This window comes from Ornithorhynchus anatinus, chromosome 2 (genome assembly GCF_004115215.2).
Source record: "Ornithorhynchus anatinus isolate Pmale09 chromosome 2, mOrnAna1.pri.v4, whole genome shotgun sequence".
Taxonomy (NCBI): Eukaryota; Metazoa; Chordata; class Mammalia; order Monotremata; family Ornithorhynchidae; genus Ornithorhynchus; species Ornithorhynchus anatinus.
This window is the reverse complement of record NC_041729.1, coordinates 16,104,887-16,115,167: the sequence shown is the minus strand read 5'-3', so window position 1 is coordinate 16,115,167 and position 10,281 is coordinate 16,104,887. Positions and strand designations below refer to the sequence as shown.

Genomic DNA, 10,281 nt, shown 5'->3' with positions numbered 1-10,281 from the left:
TGTCGTTGGGTGCAAAGTCCAGCCAGGGGGTGAGCCAATGTCCTTGGATCAGATCCATTCGCGTGGTAGCCTCTGGGGCTGAGGCACCGGACATTGAGTCCTCAGGTGCCAGTGTTTCATCTCCACACAAATGGCACTGGGGAGGCAAGTCAAAATTTGTGAAGTAAAGGGAGCACCGTTTGCTCCCAGCGCTCATCCCAGCGTAACTGCTTGGACAACCGCAGGTTTGTCCTAAACAGGTGAAGTTTGCCAGCAGGATTGAGATATCCCTAGAAGAGCATCTTTAGCCGAGCTGCTAGTTCCTCAGAGTCCTTAAAGATCAGGCTGTTTTCTTCATGTGTCATAAGCTCGTGTAGGCATTGGAAGTGCACGGTGCAGACAGGTAAAGAGCAGCCAAACATATCCACCACTTTCATGGCAGATCCAAACCAATGGAGGATTTGTGAAGACAAACTCCCAGATCTGCCAATCCCAGGAGCAGGGGGTAATCCTGAGCTTCCAGCCATGGCATGCAGATCTGCATGTTTTTGAGGCTCAGCTGACTGATGATATGGCTGTACTGATCCTTGAGAGGCTCTTCGCCTGTTATCACACACACCAGAGATAGGAGGCTCACTCCTTCACTGCTCAACTGATCAAATCTTTCCAGTGCTTTGAAGAGGATGGAAAAATCTTCATTCTCTGTCCAGCTCATGCTGCTGACCAACAGGGCCGGCAGCCCCTCCAGCTGGCTCATGCTCCTACTGCGGGTGTCTCGCTCGGTGAACACAGATCTCTGGATGGCTGACTCCAGGGGCTCCCCGCATGCTCTGAACGGAGCATGAGGCCCAGTTTCATGTAGAGCTTGTGCTGTAATTCCAGGGGTGTCTCCTTAAAGAAAGAGGCCGGCCTGTCTCACCGCCCTGATGTTGCAGCTCCTCTCCAGGTCTTCCCTCATCACATTGGTCACATAGGTTCAGGTCGGACAAATGCCCACACAGTTTTTCGTACCACACGGCCAGCTGGATGATGGGGTGTCTGGGTCCATGCATCAAGCCCAGGGTGGTGTAGCCGTAATTGTGCCAGTCTATGGCCAGCTTGCTTCCATGCAGGCAGCACCCTGCCCAGGTGATGGCGATGCCGGGCAAGCCAGGGGATTCTGGAGGAAAATGTAAACAGCAGAATCTGTCTTCACGAGGGCCCACAGAAGCTGCAGGGCTTGAAGAGCGACTTTGACGGCATACTGAAGGATCTGGGGCCCAGCCCCGAAGCCGAGCAGGGTAACAGCGAAGCCGCACTTGGCCAGGGATAGCGCGTGATACTGCATCCGGGGGCTGCGGCCCACGTCCCCCAGCACCACCAGGTACGAGCCGGAGCCGCGCCACCACCACCCCCACAGCATGAGCATGAACAGCACCAGGATCAGCCCCGCCCTGGCCCCCGCCAGCAGGAGCCAGGCTGCGCCGGCCTCCGTCATCTTGCCCACTCTGATACTTCCTTCACCTTCACATTTTTTAAAATGACATTTATTTAGCATTTATTATGTGCCAAGCACTGGTCTTAGACCTGGAGCAAACTCCACCACTTGTCAGCTGTGCGACTTTGGGCATGTCACTTAACTTCTTTGGGCCTCATTTACCTCATCTGTAAAATGGGGATTAAGACTGAAAGCCCCATGTGGGACAACCTGATGACCTTGTATCTCCCCCAGAGCTTAGAATAGTACTTGGTACATAATAAGTGCTTAACAAATACCAACATTATTATTATTAAGTTATTCAGGATGGGTTCAGTCCCTGCTTCACATGGGGGCTCACAGTTGAACTAGGAGGGAGAACAAGTATCAAATCCCCTTTGCACAGATAAGGAAATTGAGGCACAGAGAAGTTCAGTGACTTCCTTATATCAAACAGCAGGGAAGTGACAGACCCTGGAATATAATTTAGGTGGTCTGACTCCCAGGCCTGTGTTCTTTCCATTAGGTCACATTGCTTTACTTCTACCAACTCACTTCCCTTTCCATCTTCAAAGCCCTTCTGAAATAACACTTCATCCAGGATGCTTTCCCCAATTAATTTTTCTTCCCAGTTCCTATTCATCTTCCTGACTCCATCAGGAGAAAGGAAGAAGAGCTTCAGTCCTTCCCTATACCTCCTGTCCCATTCCTCCCCACCTTCCTAGTCACCAACATTCTCATCCATATCAGGTCAGGTGCTTGGACACCATTAAGAATCCCAACTTTCATCTCCAACCAGCTCAGCCCCAGCCTCACCAGCCCCAGCAGCACATTATCACCAACTTTAACAAGCCCCAGTGGCCCACAGTTGACTGGAGCTAGTAAAGCACCAAAAGCATCATGGGATACAGCTTTACATACATTTGAGTCCTGGAGTCAGTGTGGCTACTGATTAAACCCCTCCGGGACAGGAGGGAGCCTGAGAACAGGGGACCTGTGTAAAGAGACTTCCACAGGGCTCAGGAGGAGGGTGTGGTGTTTAGCCAAGTCACCAAGCAAACCCAGAGCTCCTTGGATCCCAAGCCCTGTATGTATGGGGAAGGGAGAGAGAAAAAAAACAAAAAGAAGAAAACTTAAAGAGACTGAAGATAGTTTGCCTTGGGCCTGTAGAGATTTTTTGTTGGGGAGAAATGGGAATTTGGGGGGAGGGGTAAGGCTATTGGAGAGGAGAAGAAAAGTAATTGCAGTAAAAATTTATAGATCTAAGGAGAAGGCTCAACTTTCAAACAGACTTAAGAAGGCTTCTCCTTGGAATTTAATTCGCTGCCAAAGAACTCCATGCAGCTCTTTTTAATATGCTCTGACTAGCAAACACAAATGTGCTTGTTTTTGATAAGTTGTTTTTTTTCCCTAAGAAGAAGTAGGGTGAGCTGAATGTTGGGTGACAACTTAGATTTCCCGAGGTCCAGAGACCACAGAGAACGCAGAGGGGCTGCTGAAAAGAAAACTACTTCAAAATGAAAGGGTGATCGGGGAGAGCACAAGGGAGATTTTGGAGGTAGAAAAGACACACACACACTAACAACACCGTGTCTTTGAGAACTACAGAAAACTTATCTTCCCCTTGGCCCAACAATGAAATGATCTGCCTATGCATAGTACAAAACTCTGCACACAGTAAGCACTCAATAAATAGGACTGACTGACTGCAGTTCCTGGTGCTGTGAACCAGCTTACTGTCCTGGAGTCATCTCCTGCCCTTCCTTCCTTCCTTACTGTCCCTTACCGGCTCCAGAAAGGGAAGGTTCCCCCTACACACTGAGCATGACCCAGCTCTTTACTGACTGAGTGCTGAAATGACCCCTGACCCCATGTCAAAGACACATCAAGGGGGCACATCTGTGCTGGTGGCACCACGGACTTTGCCTTGTGTGATTGCAGATGATGCACCGTGGCCTAGTGGAAAGAGCACAGGCCTGGGAGTCAGAAACCCTGGGTTCTAATCCTGGCTTTAACATTTGTTGGCTATGTGATCTTGGGCAAGTCACAACTTTTCTGGGGATTAAGATAGCAACCCCACATGGGTCTTGGACAACCTGATGACCTTGTATCTATGCCAGTGCTTAGAACAGTGCCTGGCACATGGTAAGCCTTTAATAAATACCATTATTATTAATATTACACAGTAAGTAATAATAATGATGGTATTTATTAAGCACTTACTATGTGCCAGGCACTGTTCTAAGCGCTGGGGTAGATACAAGGTAATCAGGTTGTCCCACGTGGGGCTCAGTCTTCATCCCCATTTTACCGATGAGGTAGCTGAGGCACAGAGAAGTTAAGTGACTTGCCCAAAGTCACACAGGTGACAAGAGGTGGAGGCAGGATTAGAACCCATGACCTCTGACTCCCAAGCCTGGGCTCTTGCCACTGAGCCACGCTGTGAATACAGTACTTTACAAATACCATTTTGTCTGTCTTTCAAGGCAAAGGCTAGCCGTTGCTCTGCTCACTAAAGCAAGGGGGTGCTCAGTGTCCAGAGATGGTAATGGTCAACACGGGGTGCTCCTTTCTCCCTCTGCCTCACAATCAGTCGATCATATTTATTGAGTGCTTACTGTGTGCAGAACATTGTACTGAGCATTTGGTGGAGTACAACATAACAGAGTTGGTAGACAAGTTTGCTGCCCATAATGAGCTTAACACTGTTAGACCCATACAGGACAGGGACTGTGTCCTGCCAGATGATCCTATATCTGTCTTATCACTTCCAGGAAACCTTCCCTGACAACCCCAGATCTCCCCACCCTCTCCTCCTTTCCTTCTACATGGCCTATGCAGTCAAAAGTTTGTGCCCCAAAGTACTTTGCTATTTACCTCACCCCCACAGCTTCCCCTATCTGTAATTTTATTTTAATATTTGTCTCCCTCACTAGACTGAAAAAAGTAAGCACTCGATAAATACCATTGATTGCTTGATTACCAGAGAGTAAGTATTTAACAAATACCACAATTGCTATTATTACTGAAACTCATTTTCTTCATTTCTGGTTTTGTTGGCTCATTCTGATTTAACTTGTGAACTTTAGCAAGGTAGTTTTCATCGAAAGGTTTCAAATTTCAGCTGCTGACCATGATCCCAGCACAACCCAGCAGAAAATCACCACAGCTTTGCCCCAAACAGGAAAATTGGCCTTGGATTAAAAACTAAAATCCCCAGAGCAAAACTAGGCCCCCCTCCCTGCCCACCAGGGATCATTTGGAGGAGTTCAATTGCAAATCTCTGGCCTGAGAATTTTATTTAAAGTCTTAGAACAGTTCACTCAGCTGGAGAAATTAGGATGAAGCAAGTGGCCCAGGGCCAGTATAGGCTGCTCTGTTTAAAAAATAACTGTGATATTTTTAAGCACTTATGTGCTAAGTATTGTGCAAAGCTTTGGGGTGGATACAGTGCAATCAAATCGGACCCAATCCCTCTCTTACATGGGACTCATAGTCAAAGGAGGAGGGAGGGCAGGTATTTAAGCCTCATTTTACTCAAGAGGAAACTGAGGCACAGAGAAGTTAGCTGATTTATCCAAGGTCACGCAGTGGGCAAGGGGTAGGTCCAGGATTAACAATCAGGTGCCTGCTCTTTCTCTAGGACACACTGCTTTCTCACTTGGAACTCAGAGCAAGCAAGGAGCTGTTTGGAAACAATTTATGCCTGTCTGTTTTCTCCACTAGATTATAAACTCAATCAATCGTATTTATTAAGCACTTACTGGGAGCAGAGTACTATACTAAGTGTTTGGGAGAACACAGTATCCTGTCCGTCCCACCTTCACAACATCGCTAAAATCCGCCCTTTCCTCTCCATCCAAACTGCTACCACATTAATACAATCACTCATCCTATCCCATCTAGATTACTGCATCAGCCTCCTCGCTGACCTACCAACTTCCTGTCTCTCCCCACTCCAGTCCATACTTCACTCTGCTGCCCGGATCATCTTTCTACAGAAACGTTCAGGACATGTCACCACCCCCTTCAAAAATCTCCAGTAGTTGCCTATCCACCCCCGTATCAAACAAAAACTCCTCACCATTGTCTTTAAGCACTCCATCACTTTGCCCCCACCTATCTCATCTTGTTTCTCTCCTCCTACAGCCCAGCCCACATACTTTACTCCTCTGGTGCTAACCTTCTCAATGGGCCTCACCCTTGCCTGTCTCTCCTCTGGCCTGGAATGGCCTCCCTCCTTCAAATCCGCCAGAAAATTACTCTCCCCCTTTCAAAGAAGGCCCATCTCCACCTAGAGGCCTTCCCAGACTAAGCCCCACTTTTCCTCATCTCCCACTCCCTTCTGCATCCCCCTGCCTTGCTCTCTTTGCTCTTCCCCCTTCTCCCAGTTTCACAGCACTTTTCTTTCATTTATTCATTCATTCATATTTATTGAGCGCTTACTGTGTGCAGAGCACCGTACTAAGTGCTTGGAAAGTACAAGTCGGCAACAAATAGAGACAATCTCTACCTAACGGGCTCACAGTCTAGAACGGGGGAGATGGACAACAAAACAAAACAAAGTAAGTGGACAGGCATCAATAGCATCAATGTAAATAAAATTATACACATCATTAATAAACTAAATAGAATAAATATACATATAGACACAAGTGCTGTGGGGGGGCTAGAGCAGAGGGAGGGAGTAGGGGCGATGGGGAGGAAAGGAAAGGAGCAGAGGAAAAGGGGGGGGTTCAGTCTATATCTGTAATTTTATTCATTTGTACTTCTGTCTATTAGTATTGATGTCTCTCTCCCCCATCCCAGAATCTGAGCTTGTTATAGACAGGGATTATCACTCTTTATTGTTGTATTGTACAACAGTAAAATACAAACCCTAGAGTGCCCAGCTGCGCTGAGCAGCAACCTCCCAGCCCAGAGCCAGGTAGGGTGGCCCATTTCAGGTTGTTTAGGTTGCACGATGCAGGCAATCCCCCAGACCACCTGACAGCCAGGGGATGGCTAAGCTTTTCACCCAGTGGCCTTAGCCTGGGAGCAGGAGTGGCCTTCCATGGCTGTAATGACCCTGCTCTGGGCAGCTTCACCGACATCCAGCCTGGGACTCAGCTTGTTTGTGGCAGGTAGGTGGCTGGGAGGGCTTAGAGTGTCCAGATCTTGGGACTCTGCTACACAATTTGTGTTCAGAAAAAGGTATGTCAGAGACAAGTTTTATTACTACTAGCACTTCATCCGGCACTAGTAGGGAGAGGCACTGAGCAGCAGAGATTCCCCTGCTAGTCAAGGCCAGCTCAACTCCAAGCAATACAGAGCTTCTTTATATACCGTCAGTACAGCATTCATAATGATCAGAACAATACAATAGGAGAAATACTTTAGGATAGAAAACAGTTAGTCCCTGGGGCATTTTGTGTTTAGTTCTGGACCCCCTTTGAAAAGGTGATAAGTAGGACCAGGGGCTTGATTGGTTCAAGGGCAAGGTTTTACCATGTTGTATTGTGCTTGACTAAAATGGAGCTTGGCTACTCAATTTGAGTCTATCAACCCATCCGGCACACCCAAAGTGGTCAGGCGAGCCTAGGCAAAGGTAAAGGTCAGAGAGAATGGGGAACAAATGCAGGAGCTTGACTACTGTGCTTCCACACAACAACCACACAATAAATACCATTGATTGATTGATTCTGGAAGAACGGATTTAGAATTTTCCTCTCCAGGTGGGTTCTCCTTGCTGTCTGTCTCCTTCAGGAGTTTTTAACTTTAGCTGTGAACTCATTTCCTCTACATTTTCCCGGGGCTCCCACTGGCCTCTCACACCCTTCCTTGGAGGACGGGGTGCTGTAGGATGGGGGCAAGGGACTGTGGCTGGGCTGGATGCCTCTCCTAAATGGTGATACCCCAGGGGGTCCTTGCACCACTCGTATTTCCTTTCAGCAGCGTTCCTTCTGATTTCATGCTTTCTGGAAATTGACATCTATTGGTGGTGGCCGGGCCAGCTTTCAGTCTGCAGCCAGTGATTTATGGCCCCGCTGCTGGCCACTGGCCCCAGCCGCGCTTGTTCCAAGGATTGTAAGCTACCAGAGCCATGGGGCCGAGCCCAGAGGGGAGATGTGGTGACTGAGCTTGTGCCTACAGCTGGTCGGTGGCCCTGTCTCCCTCTCTGTCCCGGGCCTTCCTCCCCACAGGCTGAGCTGCCCTGCCTCTGCCTGTCCCATCTGGCCCAGGCAGGAGAGCCTGAACCAGGAAGACCAAGGCTCAGGATTCCGAGCAGCCCAGCTCTCCCTCTATCCTCAGGGACACGGCAGCCAAAAATGCTGACTATAATGCCTTGTACTTAGGGTTCTCCCAGAAAGAGCTATAACTGCTACTTCTCTGAGGCATCCGCTTCAACGTCATATTGGTAAACGGAAAGGAGTGGCAAAAAGCTTCAAGGGCCTTAAGAGGTTGGTCAGGAAGGCTGAGGTGAATGAGGGGTAGGCATCTCGGTGGCATGTGGGTTGGGGAGGGTAGAGACAGGGAATCAGGGAAATACTACAGAAGGCCGATAGTTTAGAATGGAACTCCCAGTGGAATCTTCCTTAGCCTTTATGGGATAGGCATCATGAGAAGACATATCATCTTTATCATCACTATTATCATTATGGTACCTGGTAGTCACTTATTATGTCCTCAGCACTGTATTAAGTGTTGGGATAGATACAAGATAAATCAGGTTGGACACAGTCCCTATCCTACATGGAGCTGACAGTCTAAGTCGGAGGGAGTTGGATTTAAACCCCATTTAACAGATGAGGGAACTGAGGCACAGAAAAGATAATGATGATGATGATGATGATGCTGATAATGATGATAATAATTGTATTTGTTAAGTGCTTATTATGTGCCAAGCACTGTACTAAGCACTGAAGTAGATACAAGATCATTTAGTCCTTATCATTATCTGTTGCCAAATTGTACATTCCAAATGCTTAGTACAGTGCTCTGCACATAGCAAGTGCTCAATAAATACTAATGAATGAATGAAGTCCAACATGGGGTTCACAGATGAAGTAGGAGGGAGAATGGGTATTGAATCCCCATTTTTGGAGATGAAGCAACTGAGGCACAGAGAAGTGATTTGTCAAAGGTCACACAGCAGATACGTGGTAGAGCTGTGATTAGAACTCAGAAACCCTGACTCCCAGGCCCCAGCTCTTTCCACAAGGCCACATCGCCTCAATATCTGTGTTCCTCCTACCCTGGACATTGGGATCATGCTTGCGAATCCCAGCTCTGCCACTTGTCAGCTGTGTGACTGTGGGCAAGTCACTTAACTTCTCTATGCCTCAGTTACCTCATCTGTAAAATGGGGATTAAGACTGTGAGCCCCATGTGGGACAACCTGATTCCCCCGTGTCTCCCCCAGCACTTAGAACAGTGCTCTGCACATAGTAAGCGCTTAACAAATACCAACATTATTATTATTATTAAGTCATCCCTTAACCCAGAGTGTAGCCATTGGCCCAACCCCTAGTGGCTTCTCTAGCAAGGCCATCCCTGACCTATTCTTCTGGTTACAAACTCTACTTCACTGTCCAGCTCCTCGAGGGCAGAGAGCATGTCTACCAACTGTACTGTGCTTTTCCAAGCATTAGTACCGTGCTCAACTAATTGTATTTGTTAAGCACTTACAATGCAGAGAGCACTGTACTAAGTGCTTGAGAGAATACAACAGAATTAGCAAATGTGTTCCCTGCCCAAAACAGTCTTAGAGCTTAGGGACCAGAGCTTTGCATAAAGTAAGAACTTAATAAAAACCACAGACCTCTTCCCACCTCCATCTACCCTTCCAGATGATCTGCCCATGAGACCCTGGATTCAGATCATCTCTTAATTATGGTAATTGACAGCATTTATTGAGTGCCTACCGTGGGCAGAATGCTGCACTAGGGGCTTGGGAACATACAACAGAAACAAAAGACACAGGCATGTCCAGGTCCAACACCTACTGGGGGAGAAACAGATCAAGTTGCCAAATATATGAAACCTACCACATCAACTTGCCCCTCTCAGGATCACACCTGGAGAGTTTCCAGTACTCTATCAGTCTCGGCTTCAAGAAGGAGAGTCAAGCAGAGGCATACCCATTCCATTCCTAGCTTGGGCAGTGGCTAGCAAGTGGAAGGCAATCTCCTACAAGTCAAAACTCAACTGCTGGGCGGCAGCGGCATGGGAGAGTCGAGGGCGGACATTCAAGTTTACTGTGTGGAGCAAGGTAATGGTCAACTTCTTCTGTATTTTTACCAAGAAAACTCTATGGATACACTACCCGAACTATTGCAGATGGAGGTGGGGTGCTTTGGGACAGATGTGTCCAAGGAACCGCTATAGGTTGGAGATAACTCAATAGCATAAGACAAGACAAGACCATCAACTCCATTATGGGGAGGGCCCAGGCCTCTATCCTGCGGGATCGTCTAGACACCTGACCTAAGTTCCACCCAGAGGCCTGAAATGCTGCCTGGCATTGAAAGTACCAGTGGAAATGTCTGCACCAATTATGAAAGAAGGAAGGCTTTTTGTACTGTACTCTCCCAAGTGCTTAGTACACTGTTTTGAGAAGCAGCATGGCCTAGTGGATAGAGCATGGGCCTGGCAGTCAGAAGGACCTGGCTTCTAACCCTGGTTCTGCCAATTGCTTTGGGTAAGTCACTTGACTTCTCTGTGCCTCAATTTCTTCAACAGTAAAATGGGGATACCTGTCCCCCCTCCTACTTAGACACTGAGCCCCATTGCAGCAGGGACTGTATCTAACCTAATTTAACTTATAACTATCCAAGCATTTAGAACAGAGAAGCTACACAGGTGAG

At 47.7% G+C, this 10,281-nt stretch overlaps 1 non-coding gene and 1 pseudogene across 1 annotated transcript; one reads left to right on the top strand and one right to left on the bottom strand.

Moving 5' to 3' along the window:
* On the bottom strand, nucleotides 1-1,456 carry LOC100076635 (annotated as a pseudogene).
* An 8,018-nt stretch (nucleotides 1,457-9,474) lies between these two features.
* Nucleotides 9,475-9,612, top strand: LOC114809870. Its single transcript, XR_003757643.1, has one exon. It is a non-coding gene; the product is annotated as a small nucleolar RNA SNORA7 (small nucleolar RNA).
* Nucleotides 9,613-10,281: the final 669 nt, after the last annotated feature.